At 35.0% G+C, this 13,321-nt stretch overlaps 1 protein-coding gene across 3 annotated transcripts in view; it reads left to right on the top strand.

Moving 5' to 3' along the window:
• B3GALT1 (beta-1,3-galactosyltransferase 1) overlaps positions 1 to 13,321 on the top strand; it is a 171,132-nt gene that overhangs the window by 23,674 nt on the left and 134,137 nt on the right. The window contains exon 2 of one of the 3 annotated variants that reach the window (XM_085552415.1): positions 18 to 221. The exons of the other annotated variants lie outside the window; for them this stretch is intronic. The gene's annotated coding sequence lies outside the window, so the exon portion shown is untranslated. The remainder of the gene's footprint in view (positions 1 to 17; positions 222 to 13,321) is intronic. 3 annotated transcript variants of the gene reach the window in all.

The following is a 13,321-nucleotide window of genomic DNA, read 5'->3' on the forward strand; positions in this document are numbered from 1 at the left end:
TTTTTTTTTTTTTTAAGGGAAGAAATGGAAGGATCAGCAGGGTAACAGGAAGCAAGATTAGCAAAGGAAAGAGAAAAGAACAATGTGGATGTTTTAAAAATAGCTGGTTCCTGTGGAAGACCTCTCTCTCCATTTGACAAAATTACATCCTTTACTTGGTGCACTACATTTTTACTAAGTTATCTGATTGTAGTTCCACTTACGATTTGCAAAGGCCGAAGGTAAGGCATACAAATTTTAGCTTTAAGACTACTGCTTTAATTTAAACAAACCAACCAACCAACCAAACAAACAAAAAATAACCATCAAAAAACAAAACCACCAAAGACTGCCTTTTGTTGTGGAAGAAGATAATGGACAATTCCCATTCTTATAACTCAGAGTATTATTCCTGTTTCCAGTCTTCCTTGAGAACAGTTTCACAGGGAAGCTGTTACAGGCAGAGGCAGGACACTGTGTAGTGCTGATGGTGTGAGGGGGCTCCAGGCTGCACTGCATAAGGAGCAGGGCTCTGAGTCCTTGCCCATTCACACTGCCCAGTGCTGCCACTGCTGTGGTGTTCCAGAGCTGAGCTGGCTGTGCCGCTTGCCCTTGGACCTTTCCCTTTCAGTTCCAGAGTTGCCTTCTAACTGTTATTTGCAGCAGTGCAATTTATAACCACAGGTATAGTTTAGGTATACAGAATATAAAGATGTCATAGTGTATAAAAATAGATCTGTTTCAAAACAATTGTATTGTTAAATTCAGAAACATTCCTCATCCTTGATTTTGAAGACATACGGAATTCATGCATTTCTGTATGCACCAGAAGAACTCGGGGATTTTAGTTTACATAATTAGAAAATGTGCTACATACATAGATGGTTTGCCATAGACACTCTCCAAATACAAACAGTTTTATATGCTGATAATCCTGAGATGAAACTGTTGAGATAAACTGTGGAAATACAACTTTCCACAGGCGCAGTACGCTTTGGAATCCAATTCTGAATCCTTTTTGTTATGAAGATCACCTGCTATTTAAAGAGAAGCTTCTCACGTTTGTGTAATTGCACCTTCACTTTGCCAGCTCACCCTGGAGAGCATCATAATGGAAGCTGAGAAAATGTGCTAAGGGTGAAAAATCACTGGGAGTCCTCTGCTGCTGTTATTTTAAAATATGTATGAAGACATATAGATAAATGCTCTTTAATTTGTCATTTTAATCTGAATACAACCAGAGTAACACTTCTCTCGTATTCACATGCATTTGTTAACTTAAGGGAACACTTAGGTCATGAAAGAAGGAAACACAACTGCAATGAACTTGGCTATTCTAGTAGCAGAGTTTTCCTCTATTACTCGCTCAATTATTCTTGGTTCAGATGCAACATTTGGTGTTAAGAACATGCGTTCATTCCAGAAGCATTTCAGAGGCTGACTGAAATTCATTGTTTTGCAGAGAAGGTTGCAACATTGCCTATTTATTGCAGGGTTACTAAAGAGGTAGAGATGGATGACTTCGGATCTGTGATATGCTTTTTGGATTCTATTATTTTAGTTATAGAGCAGAACATTTGGGGAATCACAACTTTTCAGTGCCAACATATGAGCAAATTATGCATACACATTTGTAAATACTAATTAAAATGCTGAACACATGGCAGCAGAGATTTGTGAAACTTGTCTGACAAAGATTTTAACAAGTTCACTTCTGAGAGCAATCGAACTTTCAAGACAACCTATTTCCAAGTAGGAACCTTCACTAAAGTCTGTTAAAATCATGAAAAAAAGAATCCCTTCCACCTGGATGATCATTCAGTTAAATATTCTGCCCTGTGGCAGATCCTCACCTTGCAGTGCTGAGCCATAAATGAGACTCTAATTCTGGGATCACTGTGGTCTGGGAAGCAGGGATAAATGCAACAGAAGAAATAAAAATCAGAATGGGATTTGAAGTAAAGCTTTTGCATTCCTTTGCAATAGCTTACATTTTCTTATATACTCAGTGATCTCTTTATGCACCTGAAAGACTATGTCTTTTGTAGATAGCAATGCGCATTTTATAGGTGTGCTTGTTTTCTAGCTTTGGAGCTGGAAACAGTATGTGGCATATCACGCAGTCTCATGCCTCAGCTAACTAGGAGGGCATAATGTTCATCAGAAAAGTTTTTAGAATGGCATGCAAAAAAATCAGTTTTGGGAACAAAACTTTCCTGTAAATATTAAGCTTTTGTGATGCAAATTGATCTCATAATTCATAGTTCAAAGGAATATCTACACCATACAGCCACTGGTCACTGATTAGTTCTTTTATCTATCAGAATTTTGACAACAAAAGGGAATTATGGAGTGATCTGACATCTTAAAGTACAGTGGAAGGCAATAAATTCAGACTGGGAAGTTAAATTCTCCACATCAGAACAACATAAAATACCTATTAGATGAAGATACCCCTTCAAGTAGAGGTCATGTACCACAAAGACAGCAGAAAAATCCACTGCGTTTATTGCTTATATTAAGTTTAAATTATAAATAAAGCCCTTTGTCAAAAGTGTATATCAGTACTCTATAAAAGGAACTTAACAGTACTTTGGATTTACATTCATTCATTTATCATTTTAAAAAGCAAAATATTTATCATATTGAACTCAATTGAAGAGAACAAATTTGGTGTAAAGATAGTTATTTAAAGAGTGATAATGCTTTATCTCTGCCAGTAGTAGCAGTATATGTCAGAAAGCCAATCAATTCTGTCAAGGACCAGGATGCTGCTTAAGAAATGGAAAACATCTCTCATGGCAGGTTCACTATTCATTTCTGACATCTGGCTAGTATGATATCGAGCGCTTAAATTCATGACAGATGTTATTCCGAAAATACAGCACTGTGCTTTCATCCACTGAAACTCTGAGTTTCCTCACATCTGGTTTGTGTGATATTTTTATTTTTAAGTAAAAGGTTTATTTTAGAATGCTTGGTTATGCATAAATAGCCATTCTTCTGAATGTCTGTAAAGGCTGTAAAGGCATCTACCTAGAAGTATTTTTTGCATTGCTGTCATCCCAGCAACATGTGGTTTTGCTCCTGAAACCAAGTGGTATCCATTGCAGGAGGGGCACCAGAAGGAATGGCAAGCAATAATGTTATGAAATACTTGTATAATCATTTGTATAAAGGTGATCATAGGATTCTTCTCAGAAACCTTAGAAGAACTAAGTGAAGGAGACTGATCTAAAAGAGTATAAGAATGAAGTGGCTGATGGAAGTATGCATCTTTTTGTAAAAAGCACTGATTTAACCACATTGGTAAAATACAGATGCTAAATGTCAAAAATTTACTGTTCTGTGGTGGGGGAAAAAAAAAAAAAATAAAAATAGGTGTAAAGCCTGCTAGGAATGTAGCAGTAATACTGTTGATTTAGGATTTTCTGGGCATATTTTTGCAGCAAGTGTCTACAAGGGAGGCTATAACTAATCCATTCTTTGTACAAATAAGGTGATGGGAAGTAAATTGGGTGCTATTTCTTCATTGTATAAAATTATGACTTGTTTGAGAAAATAGCAGTTTCAGGTTTGATGTACTATTCAAAATTATTTTTTACTGAGAAGTAAGAGCTTGTGATAGAGATGGAATGATTTCCTTTTTAGAAACCTCTCAAAACCAACCACAAAATTTAACTTGAAATAACAGATGGAGTTGGACCACATGATCTTTAAAGGTCCCTTCCAACTCCAAAGATTTTATGATGCTATGTCTACCAAATTCTACCAATCATTTAGTCTCAACCACTCTTTCCACTACCTTGATCAATGAGCAGATATAGTTATGGCTGTATGTGCCATCAGTACATATGGAGAATGAGGCACTCTTATGCAGAAATCTGTTTCCTACGTTTTGTTTATATACATAAAAAAGTCTGTATATGTGAATGAAAATAGAGAGCTCCAAATACATATATATACACACACACACATAAACTAAATACATATGCAATTATATGCATTTGTATGTATTACTTGTAGTCACCAATTTTTAAGCAGTTCTGGAAATCTGCTTGACTCTGGACCCCTTGAATCTGCTTTGCATAATAGAAGAAAATGCTGATTTCCACTCATGTGCTTAAATCAAGTGAACTCCAGTGCATCTTAAGGCATTCAAGTGACTTTGCAATAAGAAATAGTTGCAAGTACGTCAAACAAATACCATGCTGCAAGGAGACTAGTTCTGCTTCAGGCATCTCTAGACCAAATTCAATGCCAAGTCTGGAATTTCTTGATAGCTGCACTTATTTTTGTAGAAACTGTCTGGTCACGTGAATAATCAGTTTCCTTAGTGACATGTATTTTATTAGTAGGAACTCAGCAGAAGAAAGCCCCATTGCTTTTAGCTACTTTTTCAAATAGTTTCAAATTAGTTCATGACTCCATACAGACTTACTCATCTGCAGATGACAAAAGCTTTCTTGATCGCATGAATGTAATTTTCTGTTAATGAGAACTCTTGAGATTTCTAGCATGAGCAGCAAATTTGCAGAAATGGTTTCTTTTTTTTTAAGTATTCATTTTATGAAATAAGACTAAATTAGGTCAGACGTGAAAGTTTTAGGCTCATATCTCTAAAAAAGAATGTAACTGTTGTCATTCACTAGAAATAATGTATTTTAATAACATTCAGCTTAAATCTCTAAGCATTCCTCCTTGCCTCTATTTAAAACTCATATAAATGAAATACTGGTCCCATGTTTTATAGAAAGCTAAAAGTCAGATTAAACCAGGCTGGTTGTCATTCAGAGATAAGTTTTACTACATATTTTGCAGTACTATTAATAAAATTATTTAAAAATCAATAATGAGATCTGTATTTCTACTTAACATTATTGAGGGGCTTTTTGAATACAATGAGCAGAACATACTAGATACAACATATATATTTTTTCATTACTGAAAATGCCCATTTCCTACGTTCGTATAACCAGTGACCCAAAATGAGAAGGAAAAAAGGATGCTTTCCCATCACATTCTATTGTTTATATAGAGACCTGAAGAGATAATGAGTTTTAGCTACTGGTAATTTCCCTCTCATTGCAAACACCATTCAAAAATTTTATACAAACTTTTATAACAAAGTCTCTCATTATTTGCTTATTAGACTATGAAGATTTCAGTGCAAATGAACTGTATGTAGCAGCTTTGTGGTCATAATTAGTGTACATTCTCAACACAAAAATTATGTTTAGAAAAGTTCAACCCTTATTTGTAATATGTAATCAGTTTCAGATTGATTTTCCTCTGCTGATAATATTTAAAATGGGATTTACAAGATTTCAATGACCAGCTGTCATTTTATCATCCACAGGGGTCGTTCCTCTGTCTTCTAGTGCAAAAGAAGCAATCTTAATTAGTGTCTTTATGAGATAATTGTAGAATGGCTCTTAGGGTAACTGATGAGAATTTCTGTTTAAAAAATGTACCATCAGAACACTCTGCTGGAGATTGACTCTCTGAGCTACTGAATTTCTCCATGAGAAGTGGAAGAACTAGAAAATCAAGGGTGGCGGTTTTGGGTTTTTTTTTTTTTTTTTTTTTTTTTTTTTTTATGTGGGAAAGTTATAGGAAATAATAAGCTTAAGAAACAGAGAGATGTCCTCCTTAGGTAATTTATGTTTTATATAACTCTTTGAATTTTACATTAATTTAAGCTTATTTCAGGACGTAGATTTGGTGATGGAGAAGGGCACATGAAAAAGAAACAAAGCAACAAAAGGCAAAGATCAGTTAGGACAAACTGTTAGGCTTCCAAAGAAGAAATGCTGAGCTCCTCTCTACAGGATACTTCTCTCAAATAAATTCTTCATTCACATTGATTTTGTGGTGCTGCAGTACTGGTTTTAGGCTAGACTATAGACTAGGAACCAGCAGCAGCAGGAAAGCCAACTCTTGAAGGTTAGTGATGTACAATATCCTAGCTATGAGTATTTGGAGAATATCTCTGCATTTTGTATTGCCTAAAATCTTCTGTATTAACTCTGTTTCTCAGAGTGAAAACTACAGCATCATACAAGGCTAGTATGGAGTACTGAATTTAGTAAAATCTAGCTGCAAAGCCTGGACGTTTAGAACCAGAGACCCAGGTCACACTTCTGTAGTTCTGTCCCTGTACCCATAAAACAAAGGACTGTCTGGCAGGGGTTAACAGAAAGCAGGCAACCTCCTTCTACAGCTTTCAACTCATTCAACATTTCATTAGTTCATTCTGTCACTTGAATTTTCAGTGAAAAGATCTGCCTTTTGGATTGGACCGTACATGATGGGGTAAATATTACATAGATGAATTACAGAGAGATTCATGAGGTTTTTCAGCAGTTGTGGTATGGGAATAAAAGTTCTTAAAAATGCACAGGGGTGAGAGAAGTACAAAAGAAAATAGTCATACAAATGAATGATGAGTGGATGAACTTCTAGAATAGTTCACCTGCTGAATAAGCTCTTTTTAAAAAACATCTTGTCTTCCAACAGGGGGATCAGATTATAATGTAAAACTTGTTTAATAAAAATAAATGAACCTACTGAAATAATACAAACAGAGATGCATGAGAAATTTTAGCACATACTGTCAACAGTTACGCTCAGCTTAAGATGCTACAATAAGATATTAATGAATTTCTCAGACATGAATATATTGCCTTGAAACATGAGGAATGCAAACGGGGAGAAGACAAAAGCATCAGCAGCAGTCTTCTAAAACACAAAGCTGAACAATTCAGCACTACCAGCCATTGTCCATACATTTGCACCAGCTGGGAGTATTGTTCAGACGTCTTACGATTCACACACAGAACACACTCAAGAACAGTGTATGTCAGAGACTGTTACTGCTCTAATAGTTTCCTACTAAGAAACTTGGGGAAAGATGGCATAGGTAATCAAGAAGCTGTGTTATCCAAGGGACGTTTGCATAACAAATGGATGATTTTTCTAGTCTGAATAAGAACACTTACTTCCACAAAGTCTGCTACTTACATAAAGTAAGTGCTGACAAATCCTTGGAACTTTTGAAGTGTGATTTACAAGAAAATTATGTAGACTGGCTGGGAAATCATTCACATGTTTGTTCTCCCGTCTCCTGTGTAATTGCATTTCTACTCACTCTTTCTTTCTAATTATATACAGTTTGTGGACTTTAAGTGAGTATGAAGAAAAGTTGTCATTTTGGCTCCTTGTATTTGTTTCAGGCTCTTTTGTTGTCATTTTCATCCCACGAGTCTTGGCATTATATTCAGGTTAATAGCAGTAAAAAAGTATCCCTCATGCTAGTGGTTTTGGATGATTTACGAGTATATGACAATAGACCATAAACGGTCTGATGCAGTCCATGCACTATTCCATGATTAATAGAGTAGAGCTAAAGTTTTCTGTTTGTTAGTTTCAATTAGCACAATTAGAAGATATCAATTAAATATATCTTAAGAAACCTCAATGAATTAAAAAAAAAAAAAATAGAAAAAAATGTAAAACCGGGTACAATTGTGATTAATGCAAGATTCTGTTTGTGAATGGAAAAATAAGTATTCACTGGAATAAATGACTAAATATTAATGGATATTCTGTTAAATAAAAATTAAGTAAATATAAATGGATCTTTGGGGTAATGTTTCCAATGTGGGTATGGTTTATAGTGTCTATGTTAGATGTTAGTGTTGGTGATGTGAGAACATGAATTTGTGAGAAGAGGAAAGTGAGTGAGGTCAAGCTCTACAAAAGGCAATCAAACCCCATCAGAGAGCAAATGAAATGGTATTTGTCCTTTCTTACAAGTCAACAAGAAGGAAGTTTTTGTTTAACTTTTTGTTTGTCTTTCAGAATATCAGATTTGCCTGAAAATACAGTTGTTAATGGCAGCTGAATGTGACTGTGAGAGTAATACTAACTTACATCAACACACCAGCAGTTTAGGTTTTTTTTTTTTGAGGAGCTCAGAGGCCTGGGAGTTGGTTGATAGCTGAAGATACTGCCTGTTAAAATGTCAGAAAGAAGTCACATTATGTAAATTGCAGAGGAATGGAACTTCTGTATGTTGGATAACTTCATAGTCATTTTGCATAACCAGGCTTTTCTGCTCTTTCATTCATGGATAGGAAGATTATATATGGACAGTTTTTAATGTTTTCAAGGACTTAGCTGTTTGTTTATACATAATAAAGTCTATATACAACAGATAATGAATGCTATTGCAAAACATTGCCAAGAAGAAAAACAATATATATATATATTTTATTTGTATTTTGGTGGGCTTTTTTCCTTTTTGTTGTTTTTTGTCTTTATTTTGATGCTAATAATAATTTAATCTTGGTATTTTTTCATTATTCCACATACATCATCTGTGAAAATCCCGTATCACTCCTGGTCTTGAAAAAGAGGGTAGAACACCCAAGACTTCACATTCAGTCTTTTAAAATCAAAGCCTGAGCAGCTTTTAGAGTGAAATGAAATGTGGCACCTTCTGTGAACTGCATGAAAGCTAAGGGGGCTGGGCAAAGCATCTTGTTTTGTTTAGTATCTGCTTTTTATGCCATATTTCTTTCTTTATAACAAGCATTTACATTTTGAGAAGCCAGAAGTCATTTTCTATAAACGTATACTGGTAGAGAGGTGTAAACACCTTTGACATCATTCTGATCTTATCTGAATGTCAGTGGTTTAAAGTTCAGTGCTACTGTTCTGAATCCTTTAAGGAAAACTGAAGTCAAAAAGAAGAAGCAGACAGAGAGGTTCAAAAGGTTTAGAAAAAGCAGTGAGAATAAGCGATAGAGAGCTTGCAAGTAAAGCATGTTCTTTCTACTTATTTAGGCCACCTCATACGCTGGTCTGCCTCTCCTACGAGTAGGACAGGGATGATTATTCTCCTGAAAGTAAAAAGTGTCCTATTAAAAAGAATCTTTATATAGTATATTTTTTGCACAGATAGTGTACATTTATATGTGTGTATATATGTGAATTATTTATACATGTTTTATTATCTTTTGTAAATAAAAATATATATACATATCTGCATATATAAACTCATTCTTACTAAAGTTTTAGTATTCTATTTTTTTTTTGTCTGGGGCTGTTGCCCTATTGGAGGATCTATTTTTAAAGACGATGTCTAAATAACAAATAATGGTTAGCAACTTGAAATCTTTACATATGTGTTGCTGGCAGTTTCATGGGAATGAAGTGCCAGAGAAAAGTTCACACTTCATAAAGTTTCTTCTGCAAACAATGCACATACATGTCTAAAACAAATTTCTGGAATTCACACGTTAATTACATACTATTTTATGTCATAATTGTAATGTAATTCTGAACATTGTTATGCCATTATGTTCATTACTATTTATTTTATGTAATCATTGTTTTCTTTGGGACTCATATGTCTAATAGTAGCGATTTCTAATACTAGAGATATATTTTACAAGCTTGTAAGAGAAAACAATTTCTGCAAGAATAGAAAATAATACCAATTTAAAAGAAGTAGTATTGTATATGCTATTTCATGTGAACTCTTATGATAGATTAGTAATTTTCTACATACATTTCCAAGTTAGCGTGTAGATCAGAGAGTGCCTACTGGCTGTAATACTACCAGCTCCTGTTTATCAGAATTATTTCTAAATGGTAAACTAGGAGGGAAGTGAAAAAAAAAAAGCAAACATAAATCACGTGCACTTTTGTGAATGTCCTCTGCTTGGCAGGAAATTTAAGAATTCTGTTTACCACAGATTTTATAATCACACCTAATAATAAGCAAACCTAAATTATCTAACAGCTCGTCTGGCTCAAAGGCCTTCCAAAGGGTAGAGCTCCCTCTAGTTGTTGGACATACACCAACTCGGATTTTACCTGTGCTGGAGTCTAGCTGGTGAATATATATATTATATATATCATATCTCAGAGACTTTTAGACCAAGGATTCATAATGCTCAGTGGACTGGTAAACATGTGTCAGGGCATGAGAGTGACTTTATACTTTCAATAATTCAAAGAGGAGTGGAGCTCTGTGCTTGACTGGAGAGACAGGGCTTCTCAAACCGAAAAAAGATGTCTCAGTAAAAATAAAGTTGAGAACTTTAACTATATGTCATTTAAACTGATTGAACATATATCTTCTTTTAGCTTGAGAAGTTATGATTTACTGAGAGAAAACATGAACCTGCAATAACCTCAGTGTTATAGCTTATAGGAAGATTAAATCATGTTGAAATCATCTGACTTACTACTCGAGTAGGTGACAGTAATGTTATTTTTTTCAGTGTTTCCTGTGAAGTATGTGAGCTGAGCCACTACTCTTCTAATATTCTTAATTATTGTAGAAGCTGAGAACAGCATTTTAATTGCATCTGTCATTCACCTAATTTAGGTAATCAGATATTAAAACATTACTATGACTGATACCACAACAATATGAAAGCACAGAGCAGCAAAGACTGTGTCATTAAAACCAAGGTTTAGTTTTCTGTAGTCTTTCTATGTCTTGCAGTAAGTGGCAGTTATCTCCCACCATGTGGCCAGTGCTGCTACATCATGTAATACCAGAAGATAGAAGGCAAATCATGTGTAATTTCTTCATACTTAGATTCAGCAGTATAGAATAAGTTAATTCTAGAAAAAGTTATTATAGAAAAACAAAACAAACAGAAGCAGATGAATTAGCTCAACAGAGAAGCCTCAACTGATATACAGTAGCCTCCAGCAGAAGGAAACTTAATTCTAGTTTACTTTGCTTCTTGTTGAAGCTTTCTGGAGCTATCCAATGTTTATGTCTACTGCTATGTCTTATAACAGTTATAGATTCCAAAATGCATCTTTGTATACTTAGTCTTAAGAATTTCTAAACCTTGTTGAGTTTGGGATCTTGAGAAATCGAGCCCCGTAATTATGTTTTCACGTGTGAGTGAATTTTGTAATGCAAGTATCCCGTCTGCCTTACCTAACACTGTGCATAATCCAAACTCTCTCTCCAGAGACCTTGTGGATTCTTTTGAGTCCACCTTTAGACTGTTAATAACTATTTTTTGTGTTACTTATTTACTTGAAAACAGAGCCTACAAGTGAAAATTTCCTGTTTGTGTGGACAGTCATCAGGACTCTGAAAATAGAATAGTTCAGTTGGAAGGGACCGGCAAAGATCATAAATGAACAGCAGTTTCTTTTTCATTACACTGGTACATAAAGCTGTTGAAGCTGACAACAAAACTCAAAATTGACTGGCAGGCTGGTTAGAAGAAGAGGAACCTTATGATACACACAGCAGTGATTTTGTCAAACATTGTTTAAAAAGCAGAGTGATTCATGTAACACTGAATGTGATAAAAATTTACTCAGTGAAAAGAGTGATTTGAAGTGTTGGTAAAAACTGATAGAGTACAATAGCTGTGAAGGCTCTTTTCTGCTTCTTAATGGAGATAGCATAGGTGGGCTGGACATAATACAGCACCATACATGACCAGCTAGGTAAATCTGGGGTATTACTTATTCTGCAGCAAGAACACTACATGGTGAACTTTGTGGAGAATTTAGTTGTTTGGAAGATGAAAACTGGTTTCAAGATAGCCAGTGAAGAGAAAATACATAGTAGTTGTTGCCCAGATGTCTCGACTTAAAGCTTGGGCAAAACTATTACTGGCATCAGCGTGTCATGATTTACACAGTTAACTGGGTGACAGGAATGTTAGCAAACATACCAGAGTGCTTTGGACATAAAAAATGAGTGATGGCACATACAGAAAGCCTTAGATGGGAACGTTAGTGTGAGTTCTTATTGGCTCATCTAAAGTCTGAAATCTTTGCCTATCTCTTGTTAATCTCAGGTAGATATGGGACACAGAATCAACTAGTTTTTTGGCATTTTGCTGACCCTCAATTAGTAGGTAATGTACAGAAAGTCCTAAACAATAAATACTATATTTTAAGACTGAGTTGTAGGGACTGAGGGTTTCTTCCACAAAAATAATTCACAAAAATATACAAGGCAGAAATGGGATCACTCTGAATTTGTTTTTGACATAACAGAAAGAGATTACTCATTTAAATTACATTTTCTAAAAGTAATCCACCATAAACTGCTACTTAGAACGTTAGCATGCCAGTTATATTTAACTGATTACTGTAATCCTTTATATTAACCTGTTGATTATGCATTCTGTAATAAACATAAGATTGAAGAGTAGTGAGAATGCCAAGAAAAGGATCTTTGACATTAAATAAGAACTCATGTTCATAATCCATAAAGGTTTCCTTAAGTGGTACTTTTCTGATAATATACAAGTTTTAGACCATTTGTATGACACAGTGTATTGATACATCTAAATTTTTTGAGTAATTACACCTTACTTCATTTAGCACAGGGATGCTTTGTCTGTGGAATGAAAAAGAACCAGCAAATGTCACTGCAGAAAACCTGCAATCTCAGGATACAGTAGCAGCATTAATGCCCGCAGCTTTGCAACTGTCCTACTTCCAACATCTCTCATCAAAAATAAAAGACTGCTTTGTATTTCTTGTGCAGAATCTCTCTATGATGCAAGCTGAAAAAACAACACTAAGATTTCAAAACTGTAAAACTCTATACATCTGTGCCTTAATTTGCTTCTTTTCACTACTCCTTTTTGCCCCTTTAACTTTTAAGAGAAATTATCCAAAGTCTTCAATTTCTGCTACCCAGAGTTTTAACTGTTACTTTAATTACTGAGCAGCACCAAATCTAAACTTAAATTTTGATGCTCTTTTGAAAAAAAATCTAACTTCAGTGGATTTTCATGCGTAGAAACATTTTGCAGCAAGCATGGTAGCAGTTTAGCCCCAAAATTCATTGCAGGGTCAGTGCTTGTAAATTGTGTATCAGGTTTGTTTAATTGCATCATCCACAGTCACACACTGCCTGAACATACAGTACCAGTGGGATTTGACACAAGGTGGCTTTCTGATAGCAGAAGAGGCTATTCAAATACAAACAAATGCTCTGAATTGAGTTGAAGTTCCCTGTACTGCACATTGTGGCTGCAAACCAGAGCCCTGCATTACCCTCAGAAAGATGTTGGTTTCACTAATGTCCCTCCTAGGCTGGCATCTAGAATGTTTCACTGCCATCTGCCTACTCATAAAATCCTTACATGCTTGAGTATTTTTTGTTGAAGAAAGATGAGAATACTAAATACTGTTATGCCTGAGGAATTCAAATGAAAACAGCCATGTTCCAATAAGTTGATAATTAGATATTAACACAAAGTCTGCCATTTGCCACAGATCCATTTCAGAATACTGACAGTACAGTACACTGACATTGTACAAATAAAAAACA

The sequence above is a fragment of the Coturnix japonica genome, chromosome 7 (assembly GCF_054131305.1).
Source record: "Coturnix japonica strain WE chromosome 7, WE-NBRP24, whole genome shotgun sequence".
Classification (NCBI taxonomy): domain Eukaryota; kingdom Metazoa; phylum Chordata; class Aves; order Galliformes; family Phasianidae; genus Coturnix; species Coturnix japonica.